General features: G+C 48.1%; 1 protein-coding gene across 2 annotated transcripts in view; it reads left to right on the top strand.

The window, feature by feature from the left end:
- Window positions 1-18,442: 18,442 nt before the first annotated feature.
- The window catches only part of ZNF592 (zinc finger protein 592), a 37,344-nt gene continuing 35,248 nt past the window's right edge, over window positions 18,443-20,538 (top strand). For both annotated transcript variants that reach the window (XR_008749902.1, XM_005232622.4), the window contains exon 1: window positions 18,443-18,548. The gene's annotated coding sequence lies outside the window, so the exon portion shown is untranslated. The remainder of the gene's footprint in view (window positions 18,549-20,538) is intronic.

Here is a 20,538-nt window from a genome sequence, read left to right as displayed (position 1 = left end):
CAGATCCTGTGGCTGGGTGGTATGGGTGAACTCCCTGTGTGTAGTCTTTGTACTACCTTTAGTAAGAAAACCAGTTCATTACTTGGTTTGCTTCTCCCAGAAGGACTACAAGACCCATTAAAGGCTGGGACTCCTTCATTAGATGCACAACTGCAGGCAAAGTGGGACCAAGAAATCTGCTCCAATTTACATTCTTTCTCTGCCTCCATACATTCACTTATACCTTCATAACCACAGCTCCTGTCCTCTGCTTCCTACTGTTTCTGGGACAGTCTGTGCCCAGAGCCTGCAAACAGCTGTTCAGCATTTACATAGTTACTGCTGCTTTCCCTTTGCCCAGGTCTGCTGTTGGAGAATCACCAAGTGAACTAAAGCTTTAAAACATTCATTAATCTGATGAAAACAGCAACTCCTGTAAAATGTGCAATAATTTTATTTTCAGATAGATGCCCTTTTTTTCCTCTCTGCTAATGTAGATGTGTTGAAGGGAAGGACCTGGGTCAACAGCCTCATGTGTTCTGCTATAGAGTTTGTTTGGGATGCAGTTCTCTGCTCATTTGCTGATGTTTGGCAGTTCCTTACAAAACAAGTGTGCCCAAAAGGACTGGGAAAACAATGTAGTGAAAATCAGGGAAATGCCATTTCTGTCTGTTTTATTTACTTACTGGAAAATTGCTGGCCCAGCACATGGTGAAGAAGCATGTTATATGTACACTGGCATATGACCTGAGCCCGGCACCCTTCTGTTGGCAGCAGATTCCTTAAAATTTGTTTTCAGCTGGCTTTTTTGTGACCAAAGCAAGGAAGGGGTAGATTTGTCCCAGATCAGCCACTCTCCAGTCTCAATCGAAGAGATGGATAAGCATAAGGCAGCTCTTTCTGCGTCAAAAGAATTGGTCATGCAAGTAAACCTGCAAGTTAGGGATAAGAGGGCAGTGGAAGCAATGGGTTCATATCTCATGCCAGGTAGGAAGACAGCTATGAAGGCAGATGACACCAAAGTGTGCTCTCAAGCCAAAAGGATCTTCCTGGCACCTTTGAGTAGCCAAGGCATCTGCATGTCACTGTGGGTGTTTCAGATGCAATTACTGGGGCATTAGTGCCACGTGCCATTCCCATGTCTCCAAGAAGCATCATGGAGGCAAGGCAGAACACGGGGTGTTTCTTGGTTCGTACAGCTTCGTGTTGGGCACTGAGCCATCCCTGCTGTCTCTGGGCAAGAGCTGCCTCCTATTGGACCCAACAAAGGTGTTGGTACAGAAGAGGAGGACTGGAGCCTGATGGTGGGTACCTATGAACATTTCCATCCTCTGTAGTGCAAAGACATGTTTTATTCATTACCTTTCTCAGACATGCAACAGAGGGACAGAAAGTCCTCCACCACCTCCTGGGTCATCTCTCACCACAGTCATACTAGTGAGTACAGAAACAACAAACTTTCATCCCAGCCATACCAGCCAGCCATTGAGTTCTGCACCTTATCTGGTAAAAAACAGTGATATTTGGGTGGTTGGTAATGAGTTTATAGCTGGCTGGATTAGCCCAGCTGACCGAGTTGCTCTGTAAACTGTGCTGTAACTTGGGTAGATTACAGAAAAATGGGTGGCACATGTTGTCGGCATAAAGTGAAGGTAATAAGCATACCTTACAGGGTGGTGTGTGGGTGAGACCACTGGATCCTGTGTGGATTTAGTGAAGCAGCCTCAACAGAGTGGAAAATGCCCCCTCCATGCAAAGCAGCAGCTCGTCATTTGCTTTCTGGGGGTTATGCTGCCTACCGTGCAGGTCTGGTTGAGGTCAGAGCTGAAGGAGTATCCCAGAGGTGTGTCCTCTCTTTGAGCGATCTTGAGGAAAACCTTAGATGGGCTCATGAAACATCTGCGGTGCAGCAGTGTCACAGCACACCTGGGATACTGGCTAAGGCAGAACTTCATTGAAGGAATTGCTTCTGGGGAAAAAAGGGTCAATGTGGAGGCTGTTTCACTTACCAGCTCACTTACCTCCCTCCAGCTTTTTGGAATAAATCCTTCTCCATCACATAAGAGTGAATTTACTCTTTAGAAACTGGTAGGTTCTCTTTATTTTCCACTTGATAGAGATTTCTGTAATAACTATTGTAGAACCTGCCAGATTATTTCCTACTTTGCATTGCAGGGCAGAGCTAGTGGTGCTGTCTAGTAGGTACACTTGCTTGACACTTCCTACTATAGATGCTGTTTGCTGTTGCTTATAGTTGTCAGACTGATGAGCGGAAATTTTCTCATGCTGTTTCCTGACCTTTCTGACCATTGGAGCATTGGAAACCCTGCAACCTTGAGAATTTTCTCAGGTTGATCTCAGGACAGCAGGCAACCAAATCGGTCTGGGCCTGGATGGCACCTTGCGGAAAGAATGTGCACAGTATAGTAGAATGTACAGAAGGACATACAGGGAAACTGCAAGACTCAAGAGTACTGTTTCGGTCCTCTTTCCCTGGGTTTTGGAAGTAGCTTCTCATACAGGCAGAAGAGATCCTAAAGACATTCACTGGACATTCCTTACCAGGGAAGGAAGGAGCTTCCCAAAGGGCAGGTTATCATGGTCTTTAGCGGCTGTGCTACCTTTCTCATAGGCAAGGATTGAATAGGATGATCCCTTGAACTGATCTAATAGAGAAGTTGCTTTTTTTTTTTTTTTTTTTCTAAAATGCACTCATTTGGTCATCAGCTGAGGATCACTTCTGAAATACCAAGTAGTGGCAGTCTACTTCCTGTAAGCGTAACAGGACCATGCGCAAGATGGTAATTGAAGATACCAGACTCAGGACTAGTAAGGAGGTCTTGAATTGTTAAATCCAGGTGGTGCTATCAAAAGGCAGTGTGTCACAGATGGCCTTTATCCATCATGCTTTGCACATGGAAACACCCACGGCTGTGCTCTCCTCTCTGCTAATGTTGGCAGTCATCCTGCCTTGAATAGGAGGTTGGACTAGGTCCCTTCTAACCAACGCTTCTGTGATTCTGCTACCAGAATATATGCCCAAGAGAGTATACGTGTTCTGAGTGATTCTGAGCAGCAAGCAAACTGGGAGATGCAAGACTCTGTTTCAGTGAAATATCTCTGCTCCTTGTCCAGAAAGCAAATGAGGACATTGGTTCAGCTCAGCTGGTTGCAAAACTTCTAAAAACAAAAACTATGGCAGGTCTAGAAAATAAGGGAAAGGTGGTAAAACAGTTGATTTGCAAATGTAAGATGTTTCAGCTTCAGTTCTTCCTCTTCCAGGCTTCCCCAACAAGTGGATTGTTCAGTAATGAAACTGGGAGTGAGTGAATGAAGCCATCCACTGCAAAGACAATAAACCCAAGATTGCTCAAATCAAAAAGGAGATAAACACCGCTGACCTGCCTTCAGGCAAGCTACCCCTCTGCAGAGAGCTGGGATGCCTCTTTGGATAGCAGACAGAAGCAGGTTTGGTGTCATGGTGAAACCTGCAGACTAGGACTTTATCAATGGTGAGAAATTATGGACAGCACAGGCTCTTTATATGACCCCAGAGTCTTTTCCTCTGTCAAAGATTATTTCAATGACTGCTTTGCCATTGTTACTAATCACTTGAAATTAGGTACATGACATCATGTGGCAGTGAAGAGAAAAAGTGTATCGCCAAACAAATGAGAATCCTTGAAGTGCTTGAAGTTGCTTATCTTCACAGTTTGGGTAACCTTTTGCATAATACTCAACAATTTCAAATATATTGGCCATACCACCTCCTCAAAGAGATGGAAGACACCCTTTGAGACTACAGACCAGACTTCGTACACACAAGAACTGATGCTGTGTCACACAGTGATGAGTAGCTAATGTCTCTTTGATAAAGCTGTCTTCACTGAGTTGGATTTTCTTGCCATGGTGTCAGGAATAGTTGATGAGACAGACGTGTTATTAAGTGGTAAAAATAAACAGATGGAAGAGACAAGTGAGAGATTTCAGCTATGACTTTCCAGAATGTTTCAGCAAAGAATAACCTCCTAATTTCCATTCCCTACCAGAGATGAAAAATATGAGATACCCAAGTGCTGCGTGGTCACAGACCCTGTGCACCAGTGGGGCACCCACTGAAACATTGGACCACAAGTCCCTTGGGCCAACAGCTTGTCCCTACCTGATCACAGGGCCATAAGCTGGGGCAGGTTGTGGACCCATAGAAGGGGTGCTGGTCCTGACCTGCTACCATTCTGAATGCAAAGGCATCATCACGGAGAGTATGGCTGCATGTCCCTCTGTGGGGCTGCAACAGTTAGTGTCGGCTCCTGCAGGGATGTGGCAGTGCAACAGTGTTAAGTGGCAACCTTGTGAGCGTGGGGGAGCCTGCCTCTGCATCTGGGGTCCTTACCACAGCGTGGCAAGACAGAAAGTCCTGTTTTCTGTAGAGTCAATAGAAAAGGGGTGTTGCTCCCAGACCTGGCTGCTGCCCAGCCCACTGAATGACAGATACATTACTGGAAAAGTAGAAGGCGCCTTCTGCTGTGTCACTGCAGCCATGTCCTGCCTGCCTCCCTTATTCTTCTATGTTGCTTAATATCAATTATAATATATTAAATCAGAGAAATACCTTTGACCTTTCTGGATGATAAGAAAAGACTTTGTTATGCCTCCTAAAATGCCATTGTTTTCACTGGAAATGCTAATGGGATTATGTAAAGGTTATTTCAGCCTCCTCTCGAGTCTGGAGATGTCGCAAAACAACCATGATGCCCTTTGTTTATGCCTTTTTAATGACTGCTTTTATCTCCAGGTATCTGAGGGATCTGCATCTTCTCAGGTGCTCACTCGTGGAGTCCTTGGGCTGCCTTTGGGGGGAAACTTTCTGGGGAATATAAATGTATCTGTACTGTCATAGTAGAGATCTGGAGGAGATCTGGTGTGGCGGAGAGCTCTGGGAGTCTGGCAAGGATTTGGTACGTATGTCTTGGTACTTGTAGGTATGTGCCCTTCTGCATTTTGCAGTATGAGTGTCAGGGAGCATGCACACACTGGTCCAACATGCTCCCGCAGCACATCTGTGCAGCAGTGGCCCTGCTGGCGTGCAGTAATGCACCTCTGGGGCTTTGTCTTCTGGTTTCCTTTCTTTGAGGCATCTATCTGCGAGTCTGTGCCAGGATGCGTGCATGAGCGCACTCAGTTCTTGTGATGAGCAAGTTGTGTGGCATGGTCCCTGTTTGTAGCCTTCAGTCTAGACAAACCATCACTGCACGGTGCAGAAGTGACGGGCTGAGTAAGAAGTGTAGTTCATGAGCCAGAGAAAGCTACAGAAATAACTGTGGTGCTTCACTTGCTTTGTTCTCTGGGAAGATGCTTCCAAAAGCATGGTTTTTTCTAATTTTTGGTTGTTATTGATTTTTTGCCCAGACTTTTGATTTTTGCGAAGTCATTCCCTTGTGCCCCGAAACAGCCCCAGTGTTGTATAGCGGGCTTATGATGGCCTGATAACCTCTCTGCTTTTCAGAGAAAAGCAGAGCACCAAGGTGGTCTGTCTAACACCAGAAACATTGGTAAAGATTTGGTTCTCAGTGAGGAACACCCACCACGTCCCTGCCTCCATGAGGACTCATAAATTCATTTTTTTCAGCTGGCATTGTCAGGAGCATCAGGGTCACAAACGCCCTAGGCATCAAAATCATGGAATCACAGAATGGTTTGTGTTCAAAGGGACCTTGTAAAGGTCATCTAGTTCGACCCCCTGACATGGACATGGACATCTTTCACTACACCAGGTTACTCAAAGTCCCATCAAACCTGATCTTGAACATTTCCAGTGGTGGGGCATGCACAGCTTCTCTGGGCAACCTCTTCCCATGTCTCACCACGATCATTGTAAAAAATTTCTTCCTTGTATCCAGTCTCAGTCTGTCCTCTTTCAGTTTAAAACCATTGCCCCTTGCCTAGTCACTACAGGCCCAGGTAAAAAACTTCCTCATCTTTCTTATAAGCCCCATTTATATATTGAAAGAATGCACTGAGAGTGGCCTGAACAAGGTCTGTGGGCAGTCTTGCTTTAAACAGGAGGTTGACCTGGGGACCTCCAGGGTGTCCTTCCACCCTAAGTCCTTCTGGGAGTCTATAAAAATTGCTGTGAAATTCTGTTTAGCTTCTGTCTTCTGCCTTTTCATGCTTTCCTGAAGTTTGCTTTTGACGAGGAAAAGATAAAACCAGAAATGTGGCCAATGCAAGGACGCTCCTCCCTGCTGATGCTTCACATTGTCCTGGGTCATTTGCCCCATTGGTGACAGAGGATGGGTGTGTGTGCAGATACCTTGGGGGCTGCCCATAGTAGTAGGATGGGGATTCATATTTTTCCTAAAAAAGATCCATTTATGAACCGGGGAGGGAAATGGTATCTTGGGAATGATTCTTCTAAGCATAGCTTGATTGTGTTAATAGATGGAGTAATTTGAGAGGAATGAGAGGTGGTTCCCAGAGAGCAGAGGGGCATGTTAGCTAGGACAGCTGGGATTGTATCTCTCTCAGCTAATGGAGAGACAAAAAGAGAAGACAGTTTTTGCTGCCTGTTGAATGCAAAAGCATTTAGCAAAGAGCACGGGCAGAGAAAGGTGATGCAGCCCTGGTGCTTGCTGGAGACATGAATTACAAATCCTGTTACTCAAAGTTATAATTCTCTTTTTTGAAGTTATTTTGTAGATCTCCCTGGATAATCATGCCTGAGAGATCAGAGAGTGCAGAGCAGCTGCTTTAGGAGGACAGTACTCTCATTGCTGACGGGGGGAGGGCTCTCAGGCATGTTGGCTATGCAAATTCATGTAGTAGGTTTGGTTTTCTCACCTAGTTTCAGTGAGACTGTTTGAATACTCCCAGACTGGAGGATTTCCCAGTGTGACATGCACACAGTGTAGTTTGATCACACCATGATGGGCAGAGATCTCAGCTATGTCTGCAGGACAGGATTTGCATGTAGTGCTCAAGCTTGGCACACTCCCTGTGAGCTTGTTTTGGATGATTGCTTTGGTAGCATTTGAAGGGTGAAGAGGGAAAAGACTTCAGAGAATTGTTGCTTTTTTTATGAAAGTGGCATTTGTGTAATGTTTTTCTGGCGAGCTTTCAGGCAAAGGTGGTATGGGAAGAGCAGTGGAGGTTCAACAAGGGAGCCTCTTCCCCTGCCCCCCCAACAGCAGCAGCCGGTCTAATGAGATCCATGCACTCTCTACAACCCTTGCCAAGAAATAGCCTTAGACCACGATCACTACTGTGAAACTGATGATACCTTCATTCACTATACTGTTCTCCAAAGTCCCACTGCTGCTGAGTTACTCTCATCTTTTTGCTTTCTATATCTTTCAAAAGAGTCTCCCTGGTATCCATGTTAATCAGAGAAAATCTGAAATTTAATTACTGTTCTGGTTTAACCCCAGCGGTAGCTAAGTACCACACAGCCATTCCGTCACTTCCCCTCACTCAGAGGGATGGGGAGGAGAATCAGAAAGGATTTTAAAACTCAAGGACTGAGATAAGAACAATTTAATAATTGAAATAAAATAAACCCAAAAGAACAATAATAATAGTAACAGTTATAATGAAAAGGAGGGAGAGGGGAATAGGAATGAAATCCAAAGGGAAGGGAGAAAAGAAAACAACTGATGCACAACATGACTGCCCACCACCCACTGACTGATGCCCAGCCAGTCTCTGAGGAACAATCCCCAGGCCCCAGCCAACTTCCCCAAGTTTATACACTTGGCATGATGTCCCATGGTATGGAATGCCTCTTTGGCTGGTTTGCGTCAGCTGCCCTGGCTGTGTACCCTCCCAATTCCCTGTGCCCCTCCAGCCCTCTTGCTGGCAGGTCCTGAGAAACTGAAATGTCCTTGACTTGGTGTAAACATTACCCAGCAACAACCAAACCCATTGGTGTGCTATCAGCATTGGTCTCACACCAAATCCCAAACACAGTGCTGCACCAGCTACAAGAAGAAATTTAACCCTGTTGCAGCCAAAACCAGGACAATTACTAACACATTTCCAGCTTTGGGATCATCTTTGCCAGCGCGTACTGCTGGCATAACAGAGCCACTGGATTCCTTCCCGACACTGCAGTCTTATGGGTGCCCATCTGCCCTCACCCATCACATCAGCATTGCTGAAGGGGCTCCCCAGGACACTGGCTGCAATGGGTCAGGCACCCGTAGGGTCCCTCTCCTGCAAGCCAGGGGGACACTGTAGACCCACCCTGGTGACCAAAATCACAAGAAGCAGCAAGATGACCTGCAGCTGCAACCATGGACCAAGTTCCTCTGCCCACTGCCTGGAGAAGGACTGTGTGCAGGGAGCAGCCCCAGCCTGGGCTCAGATTTCAGTGAACTTTGGGTACACGTGTGTCTTCAGCACTTTTGTGCATGTAGCCCTTGAATGAAGCATCTGCTGCTTGTGAAATGGAAATGCCAAAGGCTAATAGCTTCACACAAAAAGTGAGAACTCATCTGGCAGGTCCAGTCTTGGCACTGATTTGGGACAGTCCTGTTGAGGATGCAGTGGAGAACACCAAGAAGCATGCTGAAAAGTACAATCAATCTGGAAGGAAAAATAGAAGGATCTTGGGCAGAAGGGAAGATTTACAGAAAGTATAAAATATATCCTTCCATCTGCTTGCTGTGTCTATCAGGCTTTGGAGTTCCTCAGGTGATGGCTGCTTATCACTTAGTGAGACAAAACAAGAGTCTGTTTAATGCTCTTCCCTTTGACATTAGCCCAGTCAACCCACCTCAGCTCCTCCAACAGGAAATAAGGAAAAGTGTTGCGAACCCCCAGCACATTCCAGTGGTTTCCTTCAGGTAGTTTAGGTGGCTAGACCAAAAGGACTGTTTCAGACACACAGGGTCCCATGGCAGCTGGCAGAAGCGCAGCAGCTCTTCCTGAAGCACTTGTGTGATGTGCATCCTTCTCTGCTGGCCCTGACTCTGCAGGGCTGAGCTCCAAAGCCAGTGTCTAAGCCTGTCTGTAGAGCTCCTGTTCCCTGCCCTGGGAAGGCTGGCGGCCACTGAAGAGAAATGCAGAAGCCTAGGTCTGAAAAGAGACCACCATCCACTTCAGACCCATGACACCGTGCACTGAGTGGAAGCGTGTTTCGGGCATGCTGTGCAGGTGCTGATCCTGAACACAGGATCTTCAAGATTGAACCCTCTCTTTGAAAAGCACCTTAACGTTGGGGGGTTGTAGGTGATGGCAATAACAGTGCCATTAGAAAGCAACATGCTAATCCTCAGAAAGGACTCTGTCCAGCTTTGGTAGCATTGCCCTGGGGGAAGGGGATGCAGGAATGGAAGGGACGTCCACCAGAAACCCCTGCAGCCCATTACCTCTAGCAATGTGACATGGTAAGATGCTCTAGGAGAAGAAAAGAAACCTGCTGCCTCCCACACCAGCCAGTTCCTTTATTGCTCGTCTCCTTCCTACCCAAAAGCTGTAGGTTATTTTAACCTGTCTACCCCATCATCTTACTCTTTGTCTTCATCAAGGCTGTAATGAGATCTGCTCAGCCTTTTCATAGGAAGAGATTTTTTAATCCACAATGCAATAAGGCTGCTTATTCATTCCTGGCTCCTCTCCACTATTTTCTCTCACAGGAAGCGCTTCTGCTTCCTGGTAGGCTGCAGAAAGAGCACTTAGCACATCACTCTGCTGCGCTGGTATGAGTCAATACGAGTTCAACCTTTGCAAAATTGTTTCTTGAAGGCCAGAGGCATTTGTTTGTCTTATACTTAAACGTCTTTCACTGACACATCTGAGCAACCACAGCCCATCACTTAGCATCCTGATTGACAGCACAGCGTAACTGAGGGCCTAATGAATGTCTAACAGGATAAAAAAGAACATGTAAATATTCTAATATCCACAGTTGATGGGGTCAAAGGAGGCCTACTATGTTTCAGATTACTTTTGACTGTGCTAGTACAGTGCTTTCTTACCATCACAGTACCTGGTGTTTTTGACGCATAAAAATAATTTTCTCCTTAACAAATCTTGCAATTGTTTCCTTTTTTTTCCTGAAAAGCCTGTTTGTGACAGCCCCTTATAGTTTCCTATCTTTCTTCATCTTTATCCCAAAGCTTGGTTTGAACAAAAAGTATTCATTGTCCTGCAGCTCTTATGAGATGCTCTCCTGATACATAACATCATTTTTTTTCTTTCTCCACACCTCAGTCACCTGTGTGTAAAAGTAATCAGATGAGATAGCTCCTGCTGTTAAACTGAACAATAAACAAATTAATGCCTTTTGGTGCCAGAACCATCACTTTTTTTGTTGACTTGTAGCCCAAATTTGCCAACAGACACAAGCCTAAGAAACCTCTGCTTTGCAGGCCCTTCCCATGGGGACAGGATTTGGGAGCCAGAAAGCTACACATCCTGCTGACAGCACTGCCTGTGCCAGCGTACGGGCTGCAGCTCCTCAGTTACAGCCTGATTCTGTGTTTCAGAGCTAGCTCTTCTTTCCAGGGACATATGAGTGTGAAGACACCTTATTATCAAGGGCAGAGTGGAGACCAGCGCTGTCTGCTCAGTCTTACAATGCAGCAAAAGCCTCTGGGACACACAGGACACACCACCAGTTGTCTCAGTTAAAGCCAGGTTTGAATTTAAGGACAAAGCAAGGTGAGAGAGGAAGGAAAGATATGGTGTATAAATTCCCAAGGACTTTCTCCTTCTAGGGATAAAAAGCCAAAGGTCTGGAGAAGAAGGGAGACAAAGTCATTGGCAAGAAGGATCAACTTTTAGGAAATAGGTTTTGCATCTAAAACTGCTCCTCAGAAGCTGCAGCACTGAGAGATGTTGCTGAAGGCTGTGGCCTCTGCAGAGAAGTAAGTACTGCTGCTTAATACCAGCCTTCTTCTCCAGCTTTGTCTCAGTAAGGCCTACAGAGGGGCATCAAACTATGTCCTATGTGGTACCAATGTGGGCTGCCCCAAAGTGAAATGGCTCTGCCCCTGCCACCTCACGTGGGACACATGATGCAGAAACTAAAGGTGATGCGGGAGCCAAAGGCAATGTAGAAATGAGAGGCAGTGCAGCAGGCACAGGAGATGCAGGAGGGAGAGGCAATGTAGGCAGCAGAGGCAATGCAGAAGGCAGAAGTAAATCAAGAGGCAAAGGAAATGAAAGAGGCAGAGGCGATGCAGGAGGCAGAGGCACGCATGTGCCAGGCAGCACAAGTAGAGCACTGAGGAAGAAAGCAAGATATGCTACAGCTGCAGCAACTTCTCTACATTTATCCCCCTGCTGCATAAATGTGAGTGAAGCGAGCAGATGTAGGGGGGCTCTGCCCTAACATCTGAAATAATGAGACACAAAGATGAAGACATTTATGTTACCAAAATCCAAACCAGGTTGAAAATTCAGCAGTTTCTCTGAGACGTGGATCTTTCCTTTGACTGAGAGCTTGGTGGAAAGGCTAACCAGGGAGCAAGAGGCAGCCGAGTGCCTGGGAGCACACCTCCAGGGAGCTCCGCGGAGACACAGCCGGGCACCACACAGCTGAAGGCCAGCTCCTAGTGCAAACGTGTGAGCCAAACTGTGTTCTGTGCCACTGCAGGGCTATGCAGTCATTCCAGTGTTGTGAAAGGGTGACATGAAGCTGGCCTGCTTCCCAGAAAGTGGAGTCAAGTGCTGAGCTTTATCCACTTCACCCCCAGTGTCGGCATGGCTGCGTGGTCAAGCTGTGGGTTTTCCTGGGAGAAGCGTGAAGTGAGCCAAACTAATTGCACAACAATTTAGTATTTCCTGATATGATGGAGGCTGTCCTGGCAAAGTGAACAGTCCATTTTAGCATGTGAACTTAAATAATGGTGTGATAACAAATACCTGGAGATCAATGCTGTGATGAAGAGAATTCACATATAAACTTTTCCAGTGTAAAGGTTCAGCTGTGTTTTCCTACTGTTGTGCTGAGGGAGAAAATAATAACATACAATTCTGAAAAAAACCCACTGAGTTTTAAAGTTTCAAATGAGTGAAAAGATTTTAATACTTTCCAGGAAAAAAACCCAACCCTCAACAAACTAACCAGAAACTATGACAGGGTGGAGATCAAACACGGAGGATTGTTTTGCTTCATGTGTGCGATTCCTAGGAACTCACAATGTTTGGAAAGCAATAAGAAAAATCCTTTGGTTGCTAGCTATCCTCTTGTCCCTAGCTGTGAAGAAAAGCCTCTGCCCCAAACTGGGTACAGTTTGAAATCTGGCTGTGCTCCTCAGGCCGTGCTCCTCAGCACAGGCTGTGGGATAGAGCCTCAACATGTGCCACTCCACCACAGGCTGGAGCCGCCCAGCTTGCTGCCCAGCTGCAGATTAAGTAGCTCAGATGCCTCACAGTCCCTGGTGACCTTTCCACTGCCCAGGGGTAAGATCAGCGAGTCTCCTGTGAACACCTGGGAAAGTGCCTGAGACCATTTCAATGCCGAGAAGTGCAAAAAGACATGTGCTCAAGTATGTACGAGTCAGAGCAGAAACGGCACAGTCAGTGGGGCTGTGCACCAGAAGCCCTCATTCCTGAGCTACTTTATTCTTACTGTAATGCTAAAATTTGCTTCTGTATGTGGTTCCAGTTTTAGCATTTAAATATGAAAACTCTCTCGCAACTGGATGATGCCAGAAGTGTCAGGTTCACTTTAAGATTATCAATGCATTTGCACAGAAAGCAAAAATCCTGCACCTTGTTTTGGGGCTACACTGAACTCAGTCCTTGTTTGGGACCTGGAAACACATTCATATATTCTCCTAAATGCCTCTCCTAGCTATGTGAGATAGTTTGTATGCAGTGCGATTTCATCTACTCACCTCTTCTTTCCTACCTTACCTTCAAATGCGGTTGTGTTGACTGCCTGTTCCTCCTGTTGGAGAAAAAAAAAAGTTTAATATAACCAAAGGCTATTGTAACATATGAACACAAGCTCTGCTTCCCCAACAAATTCATCTTGAAATAGTAAGGATGGAGTGAAAGTGCAGACTGTTAGGGTTTCTGAGATGTCTCTGACGTAAACATTTTACTATTAAGTTTAATTGGAAAAACTAATTGAAGAAAAAAAGGCTTTATGCAGAAAGCCCAGTCTGGGGCTGAGCCTGCCTACACTGGACCGCCCTGTTGCAGTTCAGCGTGTTGGCCAAACTATGGGACTACACAACAGCTACCACCAAGCCTACAATGTCCCTCTCATCAATCAGTTATGCCTGCAACACAGACCAGCCTTGCCCTGACATCTACATGACTATCTCTCTTTTCATCGATGTGCAAAGCAATCTTGGTGAGGCTTTTCAAGGTACAACTGCTCTGAAATTGCTTGGAGGATGCAACAGGCAGTTTAGGAGAGAAAACCCTCATAGAACTATTCTCCTTGCAGTTTTCTCAAGCTTTGGTTAAGAACCCTCATAGAATTATTCTCCTTGCAGTTTTGTCAAGCTTTGGTTACATTTTCTAGCAAAGTTCAGGAGCGTTTCCAGGAGCAACGTGGGCTGTGTCTTGATGCTTCTGGTCTTTCTGCCACAGCAGCTCTCCCTCTGGCTGGCTCCCACCTGGAAGCCAACTACTCCAGTCTTCATTTTTGCTCACACAGCTGCTTGTGGGACTACGTGTAAGCTGATGAGGGAAGTCATGAAGTTTAGTTTCTTCCCCGAAGAGGTTTATGAAGCCTGAACTAGTTCTCTCTGATTCACAGAGCAGTCCTGCTGCCAATGCACAGGGCAACTGGAGGCTCAAAGGCAAGAACAGCTCAAGCCAGTCTTGTCACCCTGGGAAACGTATGGGGAAACCATGGTGTCCCCCAGCCACCCCAGTCCTGAGGCCAGGCCCAGGGCTGCAGACACATGAAACACTGCTACAGCAGGAGAACCATCCTGAGAAGGCCATCTTGCCATGGAGCATGCCATGGAGCATGCCTGGAGCATGGCAGTGAGCCCATCTGGAGCTAGCTCTAGAAGAAGGGGGTCACTGCGAGCCCAGCTTGCGTTCAGCAGTCAGGTGGAGAGCTCTGCAAGCGGTTGCATCCATGCTACTCAGGCAAAGCAATATGAAGCCCAGGACTTTGCACTGTCTCTGCTGTTGGCGCAGAGGATTGTGCAAAGGGTCCTTGCCTGCCCAGTCCTTGGAACATGTCTGTGCTGCACTGGAGCATGCAGTTCTCGTGGGTGAAGAAAACTGACTGACCGTCTGGAAGTTATTCTTACAGTTTTCTAGTTGAGTAGTAAAATGGGTTTGCTATTGCGCTAGCGAAAGCCGATATGGGAAATGTGCATCCTTGCCATTTCGGCAGGCTTTGAGTACAACCTCCCTGCAAGAAATCACATCTATCTCGTCACATCTCCAACTCCACTAAATGGGAATCAAAAGCATGGTAGGGCATGAAACAGTTCTTCTCTAACAGGATTTTGCCAAGTTAGGGTTCTTATTCCTACTCCCAAACTCACTGGAATACATGGGTTTGTCCTCTTTGATTTGACACAGGAATTCTTAAGGTCAGGTCTCCATCACTGCAAGCGAGTACCATGACTCCTGACTCCTGATCACTGTTGTACAGAGGGATCTTTGTTGAAGAGATGTGTCATCTTGTTGGCATGTGTATCAAGAATCAAAAAGGGGGGGAAAAGTATGTTTGGGGCAATGCAGAGAGTATGCCCAGGGAGTCAGGGAGACCAAAAAGCCAGAGTGAAAGGTGTAAATGGTTTTAAATGTATACATATGACATATGTGTAATTAATTACCCTGATTTAAGTTACACTGATTTTATTTTTTTTTTTGTAGATAACGCCAAAGGCTACGCTGTTATCTTAGAGGAATGTTTGTGTCAGGAGATTCATTCTCACCCTGCCAATAATAAACCTTCCCCAGAGTTTCTGAAACATTAATTATAGTTTTGTAACGCACAAGTTTTGCAGCCAGCTCAACATAATTCTCTATAACACCGAGCTCTGACAAAAACAAATTAATCGTCGATTTGAAAACTGACAGTTGCCTAGGCATGAGCACTCAAGACTTTATTACGTTTATTATGTATAAATAAAATGGGTCTCACTGTACTTGCCAGCTTGCCTACCTACATACCCTCTGACATAGCGAGCACCTGGGAAGAACCAGTTTCCCCCAGCTAAAAAGCAAGCACCAACAACCCCAAGCAGGAGGAAGAATTAAAAGTGAAGATCTCAGATGCAGCTGGACATCACTTGAGAGTATTTCATCCAGGGGCTTCCATCACCAAGGTGTCACCAGGGCACAGAGGTTCCCACCAGTGCTGCTCCCTGCTCCAGCCTCAGCACATCTCGAGTGCAGAGGGCTGCTTTGTAACAGCATCTCTTTCAGATCCACAGCTTTTATCTCTTCCACATCAAATCCTTTAGCTCAGATCATGAAACAAGCCTAAAGGGACAAATGTACACCCAAAAAAAAAAAAAAAAAATTTTTATTTCCAGATTTGTCAAGTTCCCACATTGGACTAAAAATAAAAAAAGAAATCTGATTTTTAGATTGCACAGAAGAATATAGATTCTCCTTAGTCCTCTTTGTCTCTTTGCTGTCTTGAAGAGGGGAATGGAAGGGACCTTCCCACCTGGCCAGTCTGGGGCTCCCTCTCCTCCTGGCCATCTGGGATAGGGCTAAATTCCCAATTGGTGTTGCAGTTCTTAATTAGAACAATCCTTCAAATCACAGTGGCTTTCCTGCAGGCCATAACTTGTTCAGGACTGTGGCAGATCTTTATAAATTGTGTAAGAAATGTCAGCTCTCTTACTAGATATGACTTACAGCTCCTGAACAGCTTTTCATAGAGACGTACTAAAAATACAGCTAACAGTTGTGATATTGAAAGTGTTCCCTCTTCTTGACTTCCTTTGTGCTTTTTTTGATCATCTCCAAAAGGAGAAAGGTGATGACACCAATTAAAAAATGAAGGAAGTGAAGCTATGAGTGCCAATAAAGAAAAGAAGAAATAATTTGCCCATGGGACTGATGACAAGGGAAAAAAATTATTTAACCAGTTGAGAAACAAATACAGTATGAACAATGCTGTAAGCGCACTACCAGGTTTAGTTGGTAACAATGTGATGTCACAGGAAAGACAAACTCAAGGAATACTTGTCTTTCATTACCATGAGAGGGTGACATATTCACACCTGAACATAAAATGCTTCACAGCATCACAGAGTGGTTGAGGTTGGAAGAGACCTCCAGAGGTCATCTGGTCCAAGCTCAAGCAGGGCCACCTACAGCTGGGGGCCCAGGAAATCCAGATGGCTTTTGAACACCTCCAAGGATGGAGACTCCACAACCTCCCTGGGCAACCTGTGCAAGTGCTTGGTTACCCTCACAGGGAGGAAATTGTTTCCTGGTGTTCAGAAGGAACCTCCTGCATTTGAGTTTGTGCTCATGGCCTCTGGTCCTAGCACTGGGCACCACTGAAAAAAGCCTGGTTCTGTCCTCTTTGCACCATCCCTTCGGGTATCTGCAGACATTGATGAGATTCCCCTGAGCCTTCTATTCCCCAGGATGGATGAGCAGTCACAGCACACAGAGCCTTGCCTCAGACGTGAGATGCTCCAGTTCCTTCTTGATCTTTGTGGCCCTCACTGGGGGCTCTCCAGGCTTTCTTGTAGAGGTGAGCCCAGCGCAGGATGCGGCTCTCCAGGGACGGCCTCACTGCTGCTTCCAAATCCATCACTGACTGTGGAAGATATTCAGCACAAGCCACCACAAATGATTTTTTAAAAACTGTAGTACTTGATAGCGCCTACCTGGGAATTTTATCAGCTAAGGAAGACTCTGACCAAGTAGCATCGACAGGTGAGAAATACTAATGGCCTATGCCAGGGAGACAGACAGACAGACAGAGCCACACTCACACTCACACACACGACACACAAATCTAACGCCATTCGCACACTCAGGAGCAGCCAGTGACGATCTCCAGGCCAGCCAGCCTAACCGTGTGCCAGGTCACATCGCACACATCGACATGCTGGTGGGACGCGGTGGGGAAGGAGCTCAGAGACACAGAGAAGCGCCGAGCGGCGGCGCCGGCCCAGAAGGCAGGTTTCGGTGGGACCGTTACAGACGGAGAAGCGCGGCACCGGAGGGCGCGGGGCCGCGGGCAGGCCCGGGGGTTGCCAGGGCGGCAGGAGCCGCCCCCGGTGGGAGGCGGGCACCGGGACTCAGGCCTGGGCCTGCCGCTGGCCAGGCTCAGCGGCCGGGGCCCTGTGGGGCGGGGAGGGCGGGGAGGCCGGGACCCTGCGGGGCGGCGGAAGCCCCGGCCGAAGCGGAGGCTCCCGGCGCCGCCGTGAGCCCGCCGCCGGGGGATGGGGGCGGCCCGCCGTGCCCCGGCCCGGCCCCGCCCCTGGCCCCGCCCGCCGCCGCCATGTTGCGGCCGTTGGTGTCCGGTGCGGGGTGAGGCCTGTGCGGGGCCCCAGCGGCGGTGGTGGGGCCCTCAGAGAAGCCGCCTGTGTGGGTGAGTGCCGCTCGGTCGGGCCCGGCCGCGCCGAGGCCCGCCCCTCCCGCTCGCCCTCCGCCCTCCCCGCGCCCTCCCGCCGGCTGGGCGGGTGCTGCCGCCCCGCGGGCAGGGCGGGTGGCCCCGCCGCCGGCAGCTGGAGCCCCGCGCGCCCGCCCGCCCGCCCGCCGCACCGGCTCTTCCGGCCCGCGGGGCTCCCGTCGCCTTCCTCCCGCCGCCGGGGCCTGGCCTCTCCCCCCCGGCTTGTCTCCGGCCGCCGGGCCCGGCCCCCGCGGCGGCCCGGCCCGGCCCGGCCTGGTCAGGCGGCGCCGGCACAAACTAACTTCGGCGGGGCTCGCCCACGTGCGGCCGGGGGCGGCGGGGCTGGGCTGTCAGCGCGGCGGCGGGCGGCGGGGCCCGGGCAGCGGGGGGGCGGCGGCCGGCGGGTGGCCCTGGGCCTTTGTCTGGGGTGGGTCGCGCGTGGGGACGGCGTGGGCCGAGGCGGGGGGCGGCGGCCCTGCCACGGGCCGGGTGACCCCCCGCGTCCCTGGGACCCGCTTGCGCCGCCGGGGCGGGAAGCGGCGTGTTGCCGTACGGGGCTGCGGAAACTTTAACGGGTGTTGAAACGCGGGGTCCCGCTGGCCGCTTGAAGCCTCCGGTTTAACTCCCCCCGCCCGCCGGGGGTTCCCTGCTCCTGCAGCCTCGGCAGGGCCCTGGCGGCCCCCGCGCCGCCGCCCCATGGTGGGCACCCCCTCCGTCCCGCCTGTGGCCCCGCCGGGGCCCGGCGCTCCCTGGCGGGGCAGCGCTGCCCGCCGGCCGCCCCTCTGCAGGTGCCTGCTGCTGCCGCCCCGGGAGCGCTCCTCGGCACATGTTGCCCCCTGTACCTCAGCGTTCCTGTGCAGATTTATCAGTATTTACTGTTATTGCTTTTTTTTCCTTTACTGTCTAACCTTGGTGTAATTGCAGTTTTGTGCTTTTTATTAGGTAACAACCTTGAACCTCCTCCTTGCACAGTATGGTACGCGCTGGTTTGAAAGCTGCAGAGGAGCTGCTGCAGATCTCCGAAAGTCCCCAGGAATAGCACCGCTAGCAAAAGGTTTGTGTGGCATGTTGTGTGGGACGCTGGTGCCTCTGCCCTGCTGCAAAGTTTTGAAGCTTAGCCACAGCAGAAGGCCCTGGGGTCTCGTATACTGCCTCATGCAAGTTCACAGGGTTTTTTTTGGATGGCTTGGAGGCTACTAGGTTCCCCACCTCCTGGAGGAAGGCTCTATAGTGAGGCTGGTTTTGCACATGCATTCTACTCTGTAAGTCCTCCTCTGCTCATTTTGTTCACTTCTGTTGTTTTGCAAACCTTATCCTCCATGTTCTCGTAGGCAAGCAGAGAGAGAAAGTTGGGTTCTGAGCTTGGGCTCTGAGTCAAGTCCTTTGCACAAGCCGGATGGAGTAAGGATGGAGGTCTTTTCTTGTGAGGAAAGCTGAAAATAAAGGCTTTGACATAATTTCCATTAATACACTCTTTCTGTTTGCTGTCTGAGAACAGAAATGAATGGTGTTTAGTCAAAATTTTAAATTTGTATCATTTAAAAATCACTTCTGTTGGCCAGATACTTACTTGGACTTCTCTAGAATCTGGGTCCAGTTCTGCTTTATTTTGAGAAATTGTAGCTTCATGTATGACAGGTTGAAGATGCAATTTTGTGGAGAAAAAACTTGCATAGAGGCTTGCGCTCCTGTAATAGGAATGAGCGTAAAATAGTCTTTTATAGGACTCAAAGATGTACAGGAAAGCTGCTAAAAATGCAAGGTTTCCTCCAAGAAAAACATATTTTGTAATGCTGCAGGTACCTCAGATTGATTTTGTCTTGTATTTTAAAACACTGCCGCATCCAAAGACGTGGATACATGTTCGAGAGTGAGAACGGAGAAGTCAAGAGCAGTTAGTGGGCTCATTTTTCTGTATATAAAACTTGAGCATTTCAGGTTATGGGTGAAGTGTCTTCCTTGTGGAAGGATTTGTGTGCCAGAAGTTTGGGGAGCAGAATGGTGCTTAGCTCTTTCCCAGCTGGCAGAAGTTTTCCTACTCCAAGGAGGGGGAAGTTTCAGGTCCATGCTCTTGAAACATCACAGGTTACTGCAGCTAGAGAAAAGTCCTTGTCAGGTGCTGGTGATGTGAAGTGTATCCAGGGACTTAATGCACAGCTGCCCTACCTTGCTGAGGGATGTGATTATAGATGATTGCACAGCCCTCTGTGGACATTCATATTTGTGGTTTAATTTAAGAATGAGAACAAGTTTAAGCTAAACCACAGCAAGCCACTCTTCAGCCAAGTAAATCTCTGCAGAGTGTTTTGTAGCAGATTAACCAAAGTAACACCTCCAGGGCTTGTCTGTAGGCACAGCTGAACTAAATCTCAGAGACCAGTATGTCCTCTTGTTCCACACTGAAGTGATTTCTTCTGGCCCAGCTTTGTAAATTGTTCCCGCTACCAGCAGTCTGGCCGGAAGGGTTGAGCATTGTTTGGTTTTAATGCAGTGCTTGACAAACTTTTAAACCCAATAAATAATAAAGTAAATAATGAAAGCAGCCTGAAATCAGTGGCCTTTTGTGAAGGTATCAGACAGCTTTCTCTCCCTCTGCCTTGTCCTAGGGTCCTCCTCTCTGCCTGTACCTCTGCTCCCAGCTCTTCTCCCTTCTCCTGGGCTCTTGACACACTCCCAGTCTCCCTTGCTTGCCACTGGCTTTGGCAGCGCTGATGCAGCCCAAGTCAAATGAATGTGGCAGGACTTACCTTGCCTGTGGGTGCTTGTGCTCAGTAAGAACTGGTGCTCTGCTAGTTCAGTTGATGCTTTTTGGGTTTCTTCCTCCCCTGCATACAGCGTACGTTGGTTCACGTACACTGGTGGTTTAAATGGAACATGTATTAAAATAATGGCTTATTAAATACTTGGGAAGACTATATATTGTGCTAACTTGAAAATATTTTGATTAAACAGGGGAAAACCAGTATCTCTGACAGTAGCGAACACAAATGTTCAAGTAATTCTGTGCTGTCAGTTTTCATTATGTGTCTCACCGGAGCTTGATT

The sequence above is a fragment of the Falco peregrinus genome, chromosome 1, assembly GCF_023634155.1.
Source record: "Falco peregrinus isolate bFalPer1 chromosome 1, bFalPer1.pri, whole genome shotgun sequence".
Taxonomy (NCBI): Eukaryota; Metazoa; Chordata; class Aves; order Falconiformes; family Falconidae; genus Falco; species Falco peregrinus.
The sequence above is the reverse complement of the archived record's forward strand: the minus strand, read 5'-3'. Positions and strand labels throughout refer to the sequence as shown.